The sequence below is a fragment of the Micropterus salmoides genome, unplaced genomic scaffold (assembly GCF_014851395.1).
Source record: "Micropterus salmoides isolate LMB-PRFRI ecotype aquatic unplaced genomic scaffold, ASM1485139v1 Ms_hic_scaffold_11, whole genome shotgun sequence".
In the NCBI taxonomy this organism is placed as follows: Eukaryota; Metazoa; Chordata; class Actinopteri; order Centrarchiformes; family Centrarchidae; genus Micropterus; species Micropterus salmoides.
This window is the reverse complement of record NW_024040152.1, coordinates 3,983,500-4,004,282: the sequence shown is the minus strand read 5'-3', so window position 1 is coordinate 4,004,282 and position 20,783 is coordinate 3,983,500. Positions and strand designations below refer to the sequence as shown.

The window sequence follows — 20,783 nt, the reverse complement described above, 5'->3', positions numbered from 1 at the left end:
ATATTGATTGTCCGACATGTATAGAGTTAACCCCAATATCCAAGTCGTAATTTTGACAGGAAAACTCAGTTTTTCTGAAATCCCTGATATATGGTGTGGTGAGCCCACTCTTTATGCAGTAATTATACAATATTATGTGTACACTATGCAATATTATTATGTGCATGAGGTAGGTGGTAGATTATCGATTTCCTCCCAACATGAAGTCTAATTGTTGTTTGAAATCCAGCGGATGATGTTGGCGTAATAATAAAACTATATCATAATACAGCTCAGTCGTCCTTCATTCATAAGATGGAATGCAAGATGCAATATACTGGAAGGAAATGCAAAATAATTATTTTAAAATATCCCACTTTGATCTTTTGGGAGCTCAGTAAAAGTCCAATGTTCAAGGTTCTGAAGGGTTTTCTTGTCATTGCACAGTATTTTTAACCATACAACCAACATTTCTTTCTTGTTTTTTCCTGCTTGGCTGCTCGTAATTACGGTCTTTATGACATGATCAAGTGACAATGCCTAGGTTTCGGTAATGAATCTTCACTAACATGGGACACCCACTGATGAAAGAAAGATGGCTAACTAAAGTAATGTCTTGAAATTAGCCTGTAAAAATGATAGGCTTGTGACCTGAATTGGACATTCAGAATCCTTTCTGAGGTTTCATTGGTTAAGCTGATGTTGTTGGCGGGTAAAGAAGAGTTCATTGCCTTTTGCTGAAATTTTATGACATTGTGATATTTTTCCCGCAATTAAGATAACTACAGTGAAACAAACTAGAAGCTGTAAGAATTTGATGCAAGGCAAGTTTATTTATGAAGCACTTTTCGCACACACAATGGCAATTCAACATGCTTCATTTATTACATTAAGTAAGAACTGTCATTAAGTGACAAAGTAGGAAAAGGTTAAAATAGCAGTAACATTGAAGATATTTTCAGTCCCCCTTTTTGACAAAACAAGGCTGTGAAAAGCATTGCTGCTGAACATTCACAGGACCACACATATAGTATATGTGCTTACAGATGACACAGAATGACGGCTGACTTTATCCTCACAGTAGATACGAGTCTTTGGTTACTGTTACCAACAAACTATCAGTGTTGTAAATGACAATCAAGAAGACTTCTTTTCTAACAAAAAAATCTGTTAGTTAAGTCAACAACTAGATTGAAGTGAATTATGCGTTGTTAGATAGATTTTAACATAGAACAAAGGAACACAAGTTTCATTCGGGATAGCACAAATACAGTGTTGCGAGCTTTTTAAATATTTGCATTTTTAGCCATTCATGATGACAACGTCTGTTTAACATTAACGTTATAACAGATCACTTCCATCAACCCACTTCCAATTTCCAGCTTTAACTCTGAGGCCAACCAGTAGCCACTGTTTCCCCAACTGCTCCAACTCCTATTGTGGATAAATTCCTGATGACCTCAAAAAAGATCAGAAATGGGGAAACACTGATTTGCAGAGAGATGCTTTTTCAAATTCTCAAACTCTACTAATCACCCCTCCAGCCTTACATATTCATCTCCTCCATGTTTCTCCTAGATGCACAGAAAATATGTTTCACAGAGACAATGTGTGTGTTTCAAGTGTATTGTTTATGTCTCGCATATGAGGCACAAATAAAAACCTGCTGTTGCCTCAAAGTTCTCTTTAGGTTCTTCAATGCAAAAAGGCATACGTTTATAGTTTTAAGAAAGCGTTATTTTTTTTATCAGCAATGTGTAATTATTTGCCATTATACATTTGGAAATTTAATTTAAACTTTCAAATGCTTTTCAAATAAACTGTAGAAATACACTGACATATAGGACATATCAGTCTAAAAAATAAATGTATTTCTAATATACTTCTTGTATTTCAGTTGACGTGCATCTCTTGATTTCATTTCCAAGACAGAATTGTATTTATAAATCGCATTCAGCTACTTCTACCTACCTGTTACCTGTTCCTCAGGACTTCGTATTACAACCAAATCTGCATTTTGCCCTCTGCAGTTGTTTTGAGCATCTTCCCAGGTTCTCTGATTAGGACCATCAACATTATTAATTGCATAGCAGCTGGACTGGAAGTGAAGTCAGTCTTTTTGACAAGCATTACTTTGTCTGTCTGAGAAAAACCGCAGAGAGCAAATGATAGGTTACTGGTTTTAATGTGATATTTTTTCTGTTGTTATTTGTTTAAAGCAGATTGCAGAGATGTTACCTCTGCTCTCACTGTTTTCCCTTTTGGGGCAGTAGGCATCAACACAGCACTGAGTCACGCTGAGCTTATTCCACACTCTCTTAATGTTTTCTATTTTATCTATTAAGCAGTTTTTCTGCATCTTCAGCTGCTGAATTTCTGCAGTCATCATCTTGTTGTTTTCAGTAATGATTGTGGTAACTACAGCGAAAGAAACAGTATACATGTCTAAACTGCCCCTTACAACTGTTACAACTTTTGTTGTATTTGTTCAATGGTTTATTGTTTGATGTGTTATTTTGATGCTCATGATGTTCTGTCCAGAGCTGAAAATGCAATAAAAGTAATAAAAGAAAAAGAAAATGTTGTGTATTGCCAATGTTTGTCAAGCTACTAAGAACAAATTTGAATTGACAGTTACTATATATAGAATATACTTTCTGTCGCACACCTTCATTTTACAGGACAAGCCTGAGAATGGCAACATTGCAGCTAGAGGACTCACTTTTTGCTTACAGACAGAGTGAGTGTTGAGTTTATACTCACAGTAGATATGAAGTGCCATGATTAAAGACAGTATAACCCACCACATGGCTATCCATGGAAAAGACTGAATGACAGAGGGAGACTTCTTATCTGAAGGAGAAATAAGAATTCAATTACATACTTCAACAGACAAGTGTTTCTATAAATAATAGATTTTAAGTACAAAATATAAGATACACGCCAATTGCACAAGTCACCATCAAGTGCAGCATATACCAAGGCGATGCACTATCCCCGCTGCTGTTCTGCATAGACCTGAACCCCCTCAGCCAGATCATCACAAAGACTGGCTACGGATACCGGTTCCGAAGTGGAACAACCATCAGTCACCTGCTCTACATGGATGACATCAAGCTGCATGACAGAAATGAGCGTGACATCGACTCACTGATCCACACTACCAGGATCTACAGCGATGACATTGGAATGTTGTTCGGACTGGACAAGTGTGGTCTCATGGTATCAAAAAGAGTGAAGATGATCAGAACCAAGGGGATTGAACTACCAGAAGGCCACATTGGAGATGCTCAGGACAGCTACAAATACCTACAGAGAGTAAGTCAGGTCCTGAAAAGTCAGCTGAATGGGAAAAAACAAGATCTGAGCCATAAACACATACCCTGCATGCCCTGCCAGTCATCAGATACCCAGCTGGTATAATAAACTGGCCAAAGGAGGAGATAGAGGCTACTGACATCAAGACAAAAAAGCTCCTCACAATGCATGGAGGGTTTCACCACAAATCCAGCACCCTGAGACTATACACCAAGCGTAGCGAGGGAGGCCGGCATGTACCACAGACAAATAGAAGAAGTGGCTGATATCAAGAAATCCTACCAGTGGCTGGAAAAGGCTGGGCTGAAGGACAGCACAGAAGCACTAATCGTGATGGTACTAGAACAGGCACTCAGTACAAGATCAATAGAGGCCGGGGTCTACCACACCAGGCAGGACCCCAGGTGCAGACTGCAAGGAGGCCCCTGAGACAGTACAGCACATAACAGCAGGGTGTAAGATGCTGGCAGGAAGTGCGTTCATGGAACACCATAACCAGGTAGCTGGCATAGTGTACAGGAACATCTGCCGTGAGTATGGGCTGGAAGTCCCAAGGTCAAAATGGAAGACACCTCCTAAGGTAGGATGTCAAGATCCAGACTGACAAACTGGTGATGGCTGACCAACCAGACATTGTGTTGATCGACAAACAGCAGAAGAAGGCTGTGGTGATAGATGTGGCAATCCCAAGCGACAACAACATCAAGAAGAAGGAACACGAGAAGCTTGAGAAATACCAAGGGCTGAAAGAGGAGCTAGAAAAGATGTGGAAAGTAAGAGCAACAGTGGTGCCAGTGGTAATCGGAGCACTGGGGTCCGTGACCCCCAAACTGGGAGAGTGGCTACAGCAGATTCCAGGTAAAACATCAGAGGTCTCTGTCTAGAAGAGTGCAGTCCTAGAACAGCAAAGATACTGCGCAGAACCCTCAAACTCCCAGGCCTCATACAAGAGACATACAAGAGATTGTTTATATATATATATATATATATATATATATTTTTTTTTTTTCACATGTACCCAGCAAGTCCTTAAACCTAAACGACAACATACTTTAGGTCGTGTTAATCTCCAATATTACTCATATATCATCATACAGAATGTGTGACTACTATACTAACTTTTGTTGAACAAGTATTTGACTAAGTGACTGACTGACCAATGTTATAATGTTTCTGGTCATTTACAATACCTGAGCTGGCTGTCATTCTGTCCACAGTGCTGTTGGAGGCAATTTCTTCCTGAATATTCTCTGAGGAAAAAAAAGAAAAATCAAAAATCAAACGCAGATGTTGAAATTAAAACTTATCATTCCCACTGTGTTGATCTGAGTGGAACAATCATAAGATCAAAAGATAGATTCGGAAAAATTACATCAACATCATAAAGGTTTGCTATAGTAGATAATGTCTTACCTGCAGACACATAAACAGTAGAATTGTTCAAAGTAGTGTTTTCCCAGTGGTTTTTGGTTCATCAACTTTTAAAATCCTGCTGCAGTATCAAGAATAGCACAAGTTCAGGCAGGCAACAAAGTAAATTACCTTAACTTCAACGTGTCCACAACCTATCTCTGCGCTTGCCACTGTTTGTGCGTGTGAGCCCGCATGTGTCTGTTCGGACTTTAGCCCAGGTGCATTTAACACCATGCTTCAGTGCCCATCTAGTATCTGATTAAACATGTAAATTGCATATGCCTGCTCACGGGGGTTCTTTACTGCGGCTCTCTGCCTCAGGTTTTCCTTTTGTGCACATGGTTGTGCAGGGAGGTGCTCCCCCTACCTTATGGCTTTTCCACATGGCATGTGAAAGGGCGGGGAGAGCAGCTCACGGCTTTCAGAGCCATACCGCCAAACATAACTACAATATCAGTCTTGATGAAAGTTGTCCTGACTGAACTAATAATATATTGTGAAAGTTCACTATGTTGGTCTTAGTGTACTGCTTTGGGGTCTGACAGTGTTAGTAATATGTTGTTTTGAATGGAATTCTGGTGTGCATTGCTGTCTGCACAGTGTCTCTCACGATACTACCACTGCAAAGCAAAGTCGGTAATCTGCAGATTCTAGTGGCCTAAAATACTTGTTAATACACATATGTTTGATCAGTACAATTTTTTACACCAGTTATTTGTGTTCTACGCTAAATCTGTCATCTGCTTAATTATGGTAACACATTTATTTAATTATTTATTGAAGATTTTCTCATTTATTATATAAGACAACAAAACATACACAAGGCACATATATAGAAAAAACAAACAAACAAACAAAGAAACTAAAAACAAAAACCATAAATTATAATAATCAAATATTAATATATGATAAAAAAAACAATACACATTGGCCTATGTGTAAAGAGTATCTTAGGCTTCGATATATCAGTCCATGAATAGACATTTCACCATCAGCTTCAAGAAAGAAATTGAATACACACACACACACACACACACACACACACACACACACACACACACACACACACACACAAAAGAATAAATTCAATTCAGCTTGTCATCAATCCAGCCATGCCAAGTTATAAAAGATGTCCCAAATCTTCCAAAACTGATCTTTTCCAAAGCCATGTAAAATGTCATTCCCTTTAACCATTGGAGCCATCCCCAAGTGGCACAGGGTGTATCTGAGTTCCATGAGGAAGCTTGGCTTCCTAAAAGCAAATATTAAGTACAGATCTTACATTTTGGATGCGTTAAAGCCATCCGGGCAAAGATTTAATAAACATAATTTAGATAGGCACCTCCTCACCAATGATTTGTCTTGCTAAACACGAGATCTTTCTCTGGAATGCGAGTATCTGTGGGCATTCCCACATCCAGTGAGTTCAGTAAGTGATTTCAGTGCTTGAAGGATTTTTGAAATGGTCAGTTTCAGTTTCCTTTGTCCTCTTTTCTAACTGTTCCATTTCTAACCTTCAAATTTTATATTTTGAACTACTGAAACTTATCATTTGGCCTCTCAAAAGCCTCCCAACATATATATTGTTTTCAAAATAGTCATCAATTTGTGCCCCAATAAGCTCCACAAAATATGGGTTCCTGAGCCAAAAAGACTGAAGGCACCACCTTTTAGTGTAATTTAGGCATTGTGACAAAATTCAGACTTAATGAAACTGAGGCATAACCCGAAATTATGATGCTGTCACACCAACTTTTGGAAACCCTAGAGGCCAAAGAAGCAGAGATTAGAAAGTAATCAATTCTGGAGAATGTTTGGCAGGTGGCTGAATAACACGAAAAAGTTAACTGGTTAGGGTGATTTCTTCTCCATGCATCAAAAAGGTTGAACTCTGTAATGTATTGCAGCAGTTCTTTCCTAGTCTGCAAATGAGAGGAATCTACCCCAGTAGATCTGTCTACCTTAAGCTGGAGAGCATAATTGAAATCCCCACCAATGATTAAAACTGTAAGTCGGCTAGAGATAAAAAAAATATTTCTGAAAAAGACAGGGTTGTCCTCATTTGGTCCATAAATTTACAAGGTTTAACCTGACTGAAAAGATTTCACACTGATCAACAAGGTATGTAGGTAGATCTGTTTTCATGGACACTAATAAGACAAAATGGCAGGGAATTGTGTATTAGAGTGATCACCCCACGGGAATGGGAGCTGAAGGAGGCTGAGAAATCTTCAAGTGTTAAATGTGTCTCCTGAAGAAAGTCATTCCGGAGATGGGGACTCAAATTAGAGACTGGACTCGAGTGCAACTTAAGTCGCACACACAGTGACTTGAGACTCGACTTGAGACTCGTCCTCAAAAGACTTGAGACTCGACTCGGACTCGAGGTGCGGGACTCGTGAACAATGTTTATTTTTTAGGAAACTTATTTAGTTATAACGTTACACTGGTTTGAGAGTGGGGAATGTGTCTTACAGTAGTTTAAGCTGTCATTAATTGCATTGCACATTACATGTTGTGTTCTGTAAGTTAAAAACAGGTTACAGCTTTATTGTTGACCATTAACTTTACAGTTTTATTTAGTTAACTTTACACTGGGTTTGAGAGTCAACAGGGTTTGTTGCCTTACAGTAGTTTATAAGCTTATAATAAGTAATTCACTGTAGACGCATTGTACATTAGGCTGCCTGGTTGTGCTCTGTAAGCTAAAAACAGGTTACAGCTTTATTGTTGACCATGTAACTTTACAGTTTTGTTTAGTTATAACGTTACACTGGTTTGAGAGTGGGGGATGTGTTGACTTACAGTAGTTAATAAGCTGTCATTAATTGCATTGCACATTACATGGTTGTGCTCTGTAAATGAAAAACAGGTTACAGTTACAGAATTCCTTATAGCCATGCAGTTTTATAAGCGACCTGGACTGAATGCAGCAGGTGATACAACATTCGTAATAACCACGAGAGACTTGAGACTTGACTTGGACTCTTGCTCAGAGACTTGTGAGCATCTCTGAGACAATCTCAGCTTTAAGATGTTTGATCCTTCTCCTTACTTGCTTTAGCTTCATAAGTTTGTTTAAGCCTCTCACATTCCAAGAGATTAAATGAAGTTCAGATGACATGTTATACTACAATGTGATTGTGGGTCAGGATTGAGTATAGAATAAAAATGAAAAACATTCAAGAGAAACAAAAACGTGTGTCTATGAACAAGAAAAAGAACATAATGAAGTGTAAGGTTGATATCCTTTGCGAAAGGCTGTGACTGACAATTTATGCTAAATTTGTAGTATAGGTTGAGTGCTTCCTGTTCACCTTTCTTTTTCTGTTACCTCATAGAAAAGTTGCTGGTTCCCTAGGTTTGCTGTGATTTGACACTTTACAAGTCAATAACGGAAAATCACGACAATAATGTTGAGTACACTGGAGAAGTGATTCAAATGATAGATTTATGATCATTTTCAATATTGTATGCGCAATTGCAAAGCATCAGATGAAGATTCAAATCTAGAAAAAGTTTTAGTGTATTAGAAAGGATCCTACTGGCAGATAAAGAAACCTTACATTTTTAAAAGTCAGTTTCTGTGTTTTTCTGTTCATTTTAAAATAAAGCATAAAGTTGAGCAGCAGTGTGAGAAGATGCACACAAGGGTGGGTTAAAAGCTTTGACGAGAAGGTTTCCTATCACAACAAATCAGCATTAGGTGCTAATCAACTCTGTCACAACTTCAGAGCAGAACCAAAAACCAACACTTTTCTGTGAAATATAAAATTGGAATGTCGTACACTTAAGATAATGAATTTGGGAATATTAAAACCCTTTGGTGCTTGGGTGTCGTCAACAATCAAAAGCATCATACATAAAAAAAAAAAAAACACCCACAAAAATGTAGACAAAATGCTTGTAAAAAAGTAGAAAATGTCTTACCTGCAGACACTTGCCTCAGACACTGCTACAGTCCTGTGTGACAGTTTTAAGCAAAGTCTTATGCAGCAAAGTGTCACTGGTGTACGAGGGGTGTTCAACGTGCGCAATGGGCTTTGAGGTATGTTTCTCTCGTTAATGCAGTGCTCCTGCATACTCAAGAGGGTGTTCAAGGTACCGTTTACGTTTAAATAAGCGTTTGCTACATTTTGTCTGGGCTGAACTTGGCCCTGCTGTTGTGCATCTCTATCTGCACAGTGTTTCTTGAATAATACTGCAACTAAAGGAGAAAAGTCAGAAATCTGCAGACTATTGGCCTAAAATACAGTGTAGCAAAGAATAGCACGAAATTCAGGATTTCAAATGTACCTCTCTGATATGTATGGATGTAGTGTGGGATGTGTTAATGGATTTAAATAATTCAATTACAAAACTTCTCTTTGCTCATATTTCTGGGTTCCTGTCTGTCTTGCTGTAACACTACTTCACTTATTAGAAATGTCAAAACATTAATTTCCTTCTAACACTTAATTGTTACCTCAGCACATTAATATTCTACACATACTTGAGAAAACAGTTGTGGTCTAATTCTGTAAGTAATGCAGAGCCTTACTAAAACAATACACATGACAATGGGAAACTTTGACATTTTGTTAAGCACACACTGAGGCTGATAGATTTTATGGTTCAAAATGTTTATGAATAAGTCTTCTTTTTGGTCAGAATACTACCATCGACCCACTTCCATGTCCCATCTTCAGCTCTCAGGCCAATCCAGTATTCTGTCACCGTCTTTGTCGACAGCCGACTGAAATAACTTATGGTGGCAAGGGGGGTGGTGGCACTAAAGAATGACCAACAGAACCTAACTTTCCGGCAACACCACCTGGGGACAGGAAATGCTCTACTTCTACTTTGACTAACCCTTTATACACAGGTTTACTGAAGTAAGACAGACGTGGTTCCAAAAGATTTATTGACAATTGGAACAGCCTGAAAAGAGGATGGTCAATAATACTACTAATCAAATTGCAATGGAATATAAAAGTTTTACAATTTTGGCAAACAAGTTACTTTTTAACACATTCCCAGTTATTACTGATTATTGAACCAAACAAAAAGGTAGAGTGGGCTTGGGCCAGCTTTGGAGAGGCAAACTAAGGGTGTGCTCCAGGGGTGCACCAACTTGCCCACCGCATGTGCCCACTGCAATCGATAATCACTGCAAACCGGTTCACTGCAAATTGTGTCGCTACCCAATCGTGCCCTAGTGCTGTTAACACTACAATCAGTGAAGGGACCCACACTAGCATGCCTAGCCTCCACCACAAGCCGACTAGAACCACTGAAAAGGAAGAAAAAAAAATAGTTAAACACAATAGACCAGTTGGTTACATCTAAAATACAAACATAGTCAACTAGTGGAGTGCCACCTTGAGGCACTGCAGCCAGAGTGTACTGCAACAATTGTTAAAATCTAGTTTAACAAAGGCAAAACAGCAGCTAACAACCTACAATTAAAAACACATTAACAGGTTTATAAAAGTATTCACTGTGCAATGTCACCTCAGGTAGTTGTACCCAACTTGTTGTTCATTAAGCTTCTCATACCTTAACACAAGGTGCTCTGTATAGGACAATACATCACTCTACGCCAGACAGGGAACCTTGGAATCAGCCAAAACACAGCACACAGGCGGGCAGCAGACTGTTGCAAAACACACAACCTCAGGCATTGGGAAAACATAATGAAAGACAAATTTTTCATAACCAAAACGTTGCAGAGGGTTCCATGTGGCAACCGACAGTGAGGGAAAAAGCAAAGAGGCAGCCATGATAACACAGCTGCCTTAAATAAGCTCAGCAATGAGGGGGTTTGAATTATGGATCTCTAACAACAGAGGTGCAGTTATTAGGTATTTCAATAAACACACTGTGACCTGGAAAAATACATTTTCATTTCATGCAGGCGGTCGACTCACAGCCAAATCTGAACTCCTTCCTCTGCAGTTTTTTTGAGCTTCTTCCCAGGTTTTCTGACCAGAAACGTCTCGGTTACGTATGTAACCCTTGTTCCCCGAGAAGGGGAATGAGACACTGCGTCGGTGACGACACTAGGGGAACGCCTCTGGGCGTGGCAGGGCTGAAATCATGAATGAACCTACTCCAATCCTATTGCCGTTGCTAGAACGGTAGAGTGTGAGGGCGTAACTGGAGGCGTATATAAGCACGCCGGCACACCGGACACATTAGCTCTTTGCTATGAAGCAAGGCACTCCAGGCGAGGCGAGGTGTGGCGGATCGAGGTGTGTCTCGTTCCCCTTCGAGGGAACTGGAACTGCGTCGGTGACGACACTATGGGAACAAGAATACCCACTATTCCACGCCAAAGCCTCCGCCTGCCCCCCCAGCGTGCAGCAACCTGTAGGCATGACTAGGATGAGAGCGCACGGGTGCCGGGTGCAGATGGAAGGTCCAGACTGTAAAACCAGATGAAAGTGTGAGGAGTGGCCCAGCCAGCTGCCTCACACAAATCCTGGAGCGAAGCCCCTACGAGGAGGGCCCTAGAGGCCGCCATGCCTCGAGTAGAGTGCGCCCTTACGGCCATAGGTGAAGGTAACCCGCGCACCTGATAGGCCAGAGAAATAGTCTGAACAATGCAGTTGCTGATCGTGTGTTTAGAAGCGGGGAGCCCAGCTTTAGGGGACCCGAAACACACCAGCAACTGGTCTGCTTTCTTCCACCGGGAGGACCTCAGAGTGTAAATACTCCGGGCAGAGCAGATGAAGTCTCCCGTCCTCCGCCATCACATGAGGTGCCTGCAGCACCGTAGACCCTGCCAACCTGGACGGAACCTTAGGGATATAGCCCGGACAGGGGTGCAGGATGGCTCTGACCCTCCCCGGGGCAAACCCAGGCATTGAGGAGAAACCGAAAGTGCCTGGAGATCCCCCACCCTCCTCAGAGAGGTGATAGCAGGAGAAAGGCCATCTTAAGGGTCAGGTGCTTGGCCTCAGCCGACTCCAGGGGTTCGAAGGGGGCCTCAGCCAGCGCTTCGAGAACCACTGCCAGGTCCCAAGTGGGAGTCACGGGTCTCATCCTCTGGGCTCCACGGAGGAAGCGCACGACCAGTGGAAGCCTCCCCAGAGGCCCATCCCTCAGAGGGGCGTGGAACGGTGCCATGGCAGCCACATACACAGTGTGGATGGGGAAAGGCCAGCAGAGAAACGTTCCTGGAGGAACTCCAGTACCATAGTCACCGGGCAGGTAACTGGGTCCACCGCCCATTCTCTACACCAGGTGGCAAACACATTTCACTTCAGGCATACGTCCTTCTCGTGGACGGGGCTCTGGAGCTGAGCAGCGTCTCGACTGTTCGTGCCGTCAGGCCCGCCTCAAGGAACTGGGCCCCCTCAGGGGCCGGACCCACAGTCTCCACAGGGCGGGGCAAGGGAAAGACCTGGCCCTCCGCCTGAGACAGCAGGTCCCTCCTCAGGGGGACATGCCATGGCGGGCCCTCGAGGAGCGATATTATATCCGAGAACCACACTCGGGCCGGCCAAAACGGGGCTACCAGCACTAGACTGACACCGTCCTGACGGACCTGCTCCAGAACCCCCGGGAGCAGAGAGAAAGGCATACAGGCGCAGCTCGGCCACATCTGCACCATGGCATCCAGCCCTAGCGGGGCTGGGGGCGAGAGGAAGAACCACAGGGGACAGTGCATAGTCTCTCGAGACGCAAACAAGTCCACGTCTATGGGGCCGAACCTTTTGCATAATAACTCCACCACCGCCGTGTTGTCGGTCCCGACAAGGACGTGGCGACCGCGGAGAGAGGGCAGAAAAGTGCTGAATTGCGCAGGCAATTTATGTGCCAAGAGAAATGATGCTCCTGCCAGGAGCCTCACGCAAAGCGCCGTCCATGACACGCTCTTCTTTGCGTTGAGCCGCAGCCCCAAACGCTAAAGGTGGGCGAGGACGACATCTCGATGCCGAACCGCTAACTCCGAGACTGAGCCAAGATGAGCCAGTCGTCGATGTAGTTTAATATGCGGATGCCCTGGAGCCTCAGCAGGGCCAGAGGTCCATCCATACATTTGGTGAACGTGCGAGGAGAGAGTGCTAGGCCGAACGGAAGAACCCGATACTGGTACGCCGCGTCCCCGAAGACGAACATCAGGAACTTCCTGTGAGAGGGACGGATGGAGATGTGGAAATATGCGTCTCGTAGATCTATCGTGACAAACCAATCCTCGGATTGGATGTGACTGATGATGGCGGGGATGGTGAGCATCCTGAACCTGAATCTCCTCAGTGATTGGTTCAGGGACCGCAGATCTAAAAATGGACGTAATCCTCCATCCTTCTTGGGAACTATGAAGTACCGGCTGTAGAACCCGGACTCCCTGACTGGCGGGGAAATGAGTTCTATGGCCCCTTTCTCCAGCAGAGAGCGAACTTCTTGTCCCAACACCTGGCTCTGCTCTCTGGGTTGGTGGCCGGTGTTATGCGTAGGTCTCCGGCGGCACCCTGAAGCGGAGGTCTGCCAGGGAAAACCTGCCGATAACCCGCGGTGTGTGAGCCAGAGCACCTCAGGACTGCGGCCCCTCAGGGCAGGCAGAACAGCGCTTGCTCGCTGGAGGCTAGCGCGTCCCGAATGTTGACACGGCGGGATAACAGCGCCTGCTGCCTTAGCTGCCACGAGGGAGGGGACCTCGATTGCCTTCTCTCGGGGGGGGGGGCGCTTCTCAGGACTTCTTCCCCCGACCCCGGCGAGACTGAAGAACGGTCCTCAGATCCGTTGTCTCGGGGGGCTGTGGCCGAGAGCGCCGCCTCGAGTCCCGGGTGCACTGAGGGGGGCCTCGAGAAGCGACACTCTGCCTCTGGCTCTGGTGGTGCTGGATGACGGCTGGGACTGTCTCTCTGCAGCCGCCGCCATCCTGGACCCCCATGACCGGAGCTGCCGTGCCGCCTCAGCGACCGCCGGGCCCGAGCAACGGGGAGAACGCATCCGGCCGTCTCCGGAAGAAAAGAGCCGCACGGGACCTCAGCACACTCAGGGGCAGAGCCTCGCAATGGCAGCCCCCTCTAGAGCTGCCTGGGCATGCGGCATCCCCAGACAGGAAACACACAGGGCAGGAGTGTCCCCAGCCGTGATGTAGCGTGGGCATGGAAAGACACACTGCCTGAACTGCTCACCAGCCATTTCCTCTGCTTCTCCTTCCAGGCAACGTCTTGTGGTAGCTTTCTTCTGCGTAGTCTCAAACATACCAGAGTGCCTGCTGAATAGAAAAAAGCTAATGTGTCCGGTGTACCGGCATGCTTATATACGCCTCCAGTTATGCTGTCACAAGCTACCGACGCAGTTTGAGTTCCCTCGAAGGGGAACACCAGTGTTATTAATCGCATAGCAGCTGGACTGGGAGGGTAACCAGCTTTACACTGTCTGTCTGAAGCCAGCTGAAACTCATCAGTTAGCTAAACTTCAAATGTGCCTTCAGGATGTTAAAACCTGGATGACCTGTAATTTTCTAATGTTAAACTCAGAGAAAACTGAAGTTATTGTTCTGGGGCCTAAGCACCTCCGTGACGCATTATCTAAAGATACAGTTTCCTTGATGGCATCGCCCTGGCCTCCAGCACCACTGTGAGGAATCTTGGAGTTATCTTTGATCAGGACATGTCGTTTAAGTCTCACATTAAGCAAATTTCAAGGACCGCCTTTTTTCACCTACATAATATTGCGAAAATCAGGAACATCCTGTCTAAAAATGATGCAGAAAAATTTGTCCATGCATTTGTTACTTCCAGGCTGGATTACTGCAATTCCCTATTATCAGGCTGCTCAAAAAGTGCTTTAAGACTCTTCCTCAGCTGATCCAGATGCTGCAGCACGTGTTCTGACAGGAACCAGGAAAAGAGATCATATCTCTTGTCTTAGCTTCTCTGCATTGGCTTCCAGTAAAATCCAGAATAGAATTTAAAATCCTTCTTCTTACCTACAAAGCTCTTAATGGTCAGGCACCATCTTATCTTAAAGAGCTCATAGTACCTTACTACCCCACCAGAGCACTGCGCTCCCAGAATGCAGGGTTACTTGTGGTTCCTAGAGTCTCCAAAAGTAGACTAGGAGCCAGAGCGTTCAAGCTATTGGGACAATGGTGTGGATTTGTGCATTTTATATTAAATAAATTTGGAGCTACTCCAAATTCCTCTTTTCCTCTCCCAGAGAGGAGCAGGGGGTTAAAGATCAGCTTCAACAGACTGCTAAAGAGACCCCAACGGAAGGGCGGTGGAAAAGTTGCTTTCTCTAAGTGCTATCCCTGACCATAAAACTGGCACCTTTTTGATCTACGAAGCTGATAAAGCGGTGCCTGACTGTTAAACTGACAAAGGGACATAAACCAGCGATTAGCATTTCCCTGAACAGAATCTCCTTGGAAAGGCAGGAAATCCTAAAGCTTTTCTCATGTAACCTGAGCTCCCCCAAGTGGACGAAATAAGTATTACATACCATCGTTGGAAATGCCGTTAATGTATAATTGTCACCCACTTATCCTGACCAATAATGTGACAATTGTTTCCTGTTACCAAATGCTTAACTTAGAACGGTACAACCGTTTGACCATTGAGGTTCGATTGTGGAATTTTTTTATTATAGTACACGCAAAATATTTATTTTCTTTAGGCATTAAGTTTAGAAAGGCAGTCCCTCGGAAAACCTGAAACTCCCTCTGGGGAACCACGCCCCAGGCAACAAAAGAGCGACACGCGACGTCGTTCGCTCTCTCTGCTCTTCCCCTCGTGCCTCTCCAGGCAACGCCCTAAGAGTTCGGCCAGCGCAACAGGCCTTTGTTCACTTGAAGCTACACACGTGAAGTGCCGCGACATCAATCTGCCCTCAGTTTGTTTTATTTTCTTTCTTTCTTTTGTTTTGTTAAAGTTATCAGTCCGTTAAGTTACAAATTCAGGAACGACCAAGTTCCCTTTTAAGCTTGTTCGTCGAGCCAACTTCACCGAGGTCAGACCAAGCCACGTGGTCCCGCCAGCGGCAACGAAGGAAACCTGAAAACAGCCGAATTGCCTGAGGGATGACGGCATTTTCTTCAGACACGGAGAACCCCGGAGAATAACTAGCAAAAAGCCAGGATCGGCTAGCGTGGGACCCGTGCAACAGGCCAAAGCAGGCCGTCGACAAGCCGTAAGACCTAGAGATGTACCGAAATGTTAATATTTCCTTTTAACTCCTAAACTCATAACTTACTTTCATTAGTTCTCCTCTGCCGTATGAGTCAAATGCTTCCCACAATCGAATCTCCATTTCTCATTGTTCAGCCATTGTTTATTTTCCCTGTATTTAACCACCCGTTTATATCGCTTTAGTTATTAATAAATTCACTGTAATACAATCAAGAACTGTGTGTGTTGCCTATTTCCACGTCCTGCCAAGAGAATTGACCCTTTAGATATGAGACTGACTGATTGATTTAAGATAATTAAACGATTATTAACTAACTGATCACTAGTAATAATTGTATAATTATTAAAACTACCTAGAGGTCCGGAGACTCTAGGATTATAACAACTCCTGTGGTGCCCTTTTTAACGAGAGCTTTTATGGATTTTTGATATTTTCTGAATATTAAAATTCATAACTGGGTATTAATTCTCATGAATTTATTAAAATTCATAGCTAATTTTTAGCCATGCTACACTATCAAGCTCCTCTCCTGTGGAACCAGGTTCCAGTTTGGGTTCAGGAGGCAGACCCCATCTCCACATTTAAGAGTAGGCTTAAGACTTTCCTCTTTGATAAAGCTTATAGTTAGGGCTGGCTCAGGTAGTCCTGAACCATCCCTTAGTTATGCTGCTATAGGCCTAGACTGCTGGGGGACTTCCTATGATGCACTGAGCTCCTCTCTCCTCTACTTTCTCTCCCTCTGTATGCAACCTCATCCCATTATTGCATGTTACTAACACATCTTTCCCCTTTCCGGTAGTCTTGTGCTTTCTCGTCCCTCTCCTCTCTCCTCCTATCACTTCCTGCAGGTGTTTCTGGCTCTGGAGCTGTGGAGTCTGGATCTGTGGCTGCGGGTCACCTGCTGATCCTGTGTTCCTGCTCGACACCCTCTGCTACAACAACTATTGTTACTAATCCTATTATTATTGTTATTATAATCATTAACATTACAATTGTTTTCATTAACACTACTATAAATATCTGTACCATTTTTCATTTAGTCTATAGCAACATCACCTGTACCTCTGTGTGTATATTGTGTAGGCTGCCTCCCTCTCTCTCTCCTTCCATCCCTCTCTTTTTCTCTGTTCCTCTCCTGCCCTCTCTCCCTCTCTCTCTCTCTCTTTCTCCTTCACCCCAACCGGTCGAGGCAGATGGCCGCCCACCCTGAGCCATGGTTCTGCTCGAGGTTTCTGCCTCTTAAAAGGAAGTTGTTGATATGTGTCTCCATATCCTGGTTTGTGATGTCAAGTTGTGGTTTTCTGCAGTCAGCTTGGCGTTGTGTTCAGAAATGACAGAGGTAACTACAATGGCAGACAGAGGAAGGTGTTGGGTTTTGACACTTTGTTCAAAGGCAAGATTATTAAAAAAACACATTTTAAAACATCACAAATAAAGAAGTGCTTTGTGATCATAAAAGACATTAAAGGAAAGGTTCACACGTTTCCAATCCATCTTAAAATGATGAACAATGAAACTGTGTTTTCTTGCTGTAATTATTCCCCTGTTCATACTGAATCTGTTTCAGTGTACATATAAGCATCTGACTATTGTTTTAAAACAGACAAAAAATATGAACCCATCTTAAAAACTAAAACAACAACACTTAGATTTGAACTGACATTCACATAGAAGGTACTCACAGTGTATTTGAAGGGCCATAATCACTGACAGAATCACCCAGCACACTGCCACTGGTGGAAAAGACGGAGTGAAGGAGAGGAACTTCTGATCTGACAGAAAAATAAGAATTCAGATGTAACACTTAAACAACATGATATAACGTAGTAAAATGTGTATGTATGTGTGTAGAACAAGAGGAACCATTAAACATTTACATTTTAATATTTCATCACTATCACATTTTTTAACATCATGGTTGATAAATGAATCTTCTGCTTAACAATATTACATTTATGATATATGATGTTCATAATGCACCCAAAGTGACCATTCTATCCACGGTACCTGCTGCTGCATTAACATAGTCAGCTTCTTCCTCGATTACCTCTGAGAGAGGTACAGATCATGGGAGTTCAGTAGTCGAGGCAGGAGGAGATAAAGGCATGGCTAAGTTTCTCCTGATCTGTGGCTGAAATAAAAAACTTAACCTTGGCTATATTTGATGAAAACATAACTGAACAACTTTCTTTACAGGGGTTCAAAACACAAGCCCTGGTCACAAACTACCCCTATTCCTGGCTGAGGGCTTAGCAGAAGTTCTTATTTCCCCTAGGTTTGCCATGATTTGAGTTCATCGAGCTGGGGGACAGAATACTGTGACATTAGATTTATTTGTTGGAAGTTGTGTGGCATCCAGTTGTTTTAACTCAGGTATTTGTGAAGGGTTTCGATACTAGACTGGTCACCAGGTCTGATTGGGATACAGAGCTGTGGGTCACTGGCGTAACAGTGGAATTGTCATGTTGAGTTAAGGTCATGTTTTCAGTTTCCTCATCTGTAGCCACTTCCTGTTTTTTGTGGGTTACTCATCTTGTGTCTCATTTCAGGGTATAAACTCACTACTCGCTGATGACATCTTGTTCCCTAGTGACAGAGTTCCAGCTGTTTTCTGTTGTTTTTCTTCTGAGAGTTTTGACCTTTGCCCTGTCCTTACACCCTGAGTTCTGTTTAGTGTTTTGGTAGAGCGTTTTACAGACAAAGTTACCCAAAACGTTTTGTTGCAGTTATTGCTGACATACTCTGCATAGACTACCTGTTTTTTAAACAATTTAATTATTTTATTGGAATTTCTTTTGAGGACCTCATAAAATGTTCTTACCTTATGGCTTCAGAGTCAATGTTCTACAGCCATCGATTGTACATTTAATGCCACTGAAAGTATATATGTGCTATACTGTATATGTTGAATAAATGTTGTATGGAAAACCTTTGTGATTGCTCTTCACTTGCATGACACAGTGGGAGTGTTATATGTTATACACACTGGAATGTGTATGGAGAAGAAAGATTCTCACAGTATAAAGCACACTGGTAAATCCTTCTTTTGGCCAGATGGTGACAATAGGACATTTCTGAGGCGTGCTTGTTGTCAGAGCTGCTGAGAAGCTGACAGCAGTATTAGAACTAGGTTAGAACAGAAGGGCATGCAGGTTTAACTCTGCGCTGAGGGTGAATGATGAAGATGATAACTAGGCTGCAAATAAGACATAAATATCAAAAAACAAATGAAATGAACAACAATAAATACATCTGTATCAGTAATCTGGATTCAAAACGTTTAATAAAGACACAGTACAGGCCTTCATTTAATTCCTGCCACCTGCTGGTAGAAAGGGGGAACAGCTTGGTTCAATCAGTTTCGACATTGTAAAAGCAATTGCAAAGCATCACAGGCAGATGACAATCTGACAATGTTTCAGTGTATTAGAAAGTATCCTACTCCTTTCCTTATGGAAAAAGCATACAGTTCAGCAGTGTAAGAAGATGCTACAGACAAACAGCATGGGTTAATGAGGAGGCAACCTATCACAACAACTCAGCATTAACTTCTAAACAACAACATTTCCCTTACCAGATAATGAATTTGGGCATTTTAAAATCCTTTGGTGCTTAGGTGTAATCAAAAATCAGAAGCATCATACATTGAGGAAACCACCCCAAAAATGTACAAAATACTAAAAGTAGAATTGTTACCAGTTGCCTTCAGTGCTTTTCTGTTCATCTTGAACAGATGTTTAAATCCTGCTGCAGTCCTGTGTGAGGGCTTTAAGGAAAATCTGAACTGTAAACTGGGGGACTTACTGTAATACTGTGTTACTGAGAAGAGAAGTCAGACACAAGTTCCATATCTTACGACACTGACATTTCACAAGCTTCCTTTTTGTTCTTTTCTGACAAAGCTAAAGACACAACAAAGAAAAACATGAAATTCCTCTTAGTAAAACACACAAAATGATACTTCCCTAATAACTGAGACTTACTGAAGGACTGTTTCACATACTCACAACAAAGCATGTGCTGCAGTGAGTGTGTTCTGGTGTTTGATCCACATCCATCAACCTATGGATGCTTTTTCATTTCCCCAGTACCTCCAGGCAGAGATTTAGGGGAATCACGTTTCTGACGGCTCTTTCAGAGGTGTATCAAGCAGGCAGCACTTTCAAAGTATTTTTTAACTTTTATTTTTTGATGCTATCAAATCACCATAATCTGTCCACAGGCCAGATCTTACTGCTGGGGGGCAGTTTTGGCGAGGGTCCATAATCACAGCGAGAATAAACATGTTTCCCTTCCTTGTCAATGTTTGTATAAACTCTACCTAAAGAGGGCGGCACGGTGGTGCAGTGGTTAGCACTGTCGCCTCACAGCAAGAAGGTTGTGGGTTGTTGTTCCAGGCCTTTCTGTGTGGAGTTTGCATGAGTTCTCTCCGGATGCTCCGGCTTCCTCCCACCATCCAAAGACATGTGGCCTGGGTTGAATGGTGACCCTAAATTGTCCTAAGGTGTGAGTCTGGGTTGTTTGGCCCTGTGATAGACTGGCGACATGTCCAGGGTGTACCCTGCCTTTCGCCCGATGTAAGCTGGGATTGTACGCAGGGTAAGCGGTTGACGATGGATGGATCCACTTAAAGAGACCTCATTTCTTGACTACTCTCTGAGACAGTGGATAGGTGACACAGAAAAAAGGTCACTGTATCTACTACGGTGAAATACTATTTTTATTTTTATGGTCTTTTACTGTTGCTATTTGACAGTTTTTTACCGCAAATTCTACAAACATTTTTACAGTGCAGCGTGAGGCCGGCCGAACACCAACCAACCGGAGAAACAACAAGCAGTAAGGAACCAACGGCATTCTGTGGTTGAGTAGATGTCCAATAGTCTTTTAATCCGTTAGTTTAATCCTAGCCAAATTTAACCTAGTTATTATCGTAACATACG

The 20,783-nt window shown here is 43.0% G+C and overlaps 1 long non-coding RNA gene across 2 annotated transcripts; it reads right to left on the bottom strand.

Annotated features, from left to right (window-relative positions):
* Positions 1-17,087: 17,087 nt before the first annotated feature.
* LOC119896843 lies at positions 17,088-19,658 on the bottom strand. 2 transcript variants are annotated; one of them, XR_005443288.1, is made up of 4 exons: positions 19,537-19,658; positions 17,848-17,965; positions 17,523-17,612; positions 17,088-17,183 (listed from the first exon to the last, which is right to left on the bottom strand). It is a non-coding gene; the product is annotated as an uncharacterized LOC119896843 (long non-coding RNA). The 2 variants fall into 2 exon arrangements; XR_005443287.1 differs by lacking the exon at positions 17,848-17,965.
* Between the last annotated feature and the right edge of the window lie 1,125 nt (positions 19,659-20,783).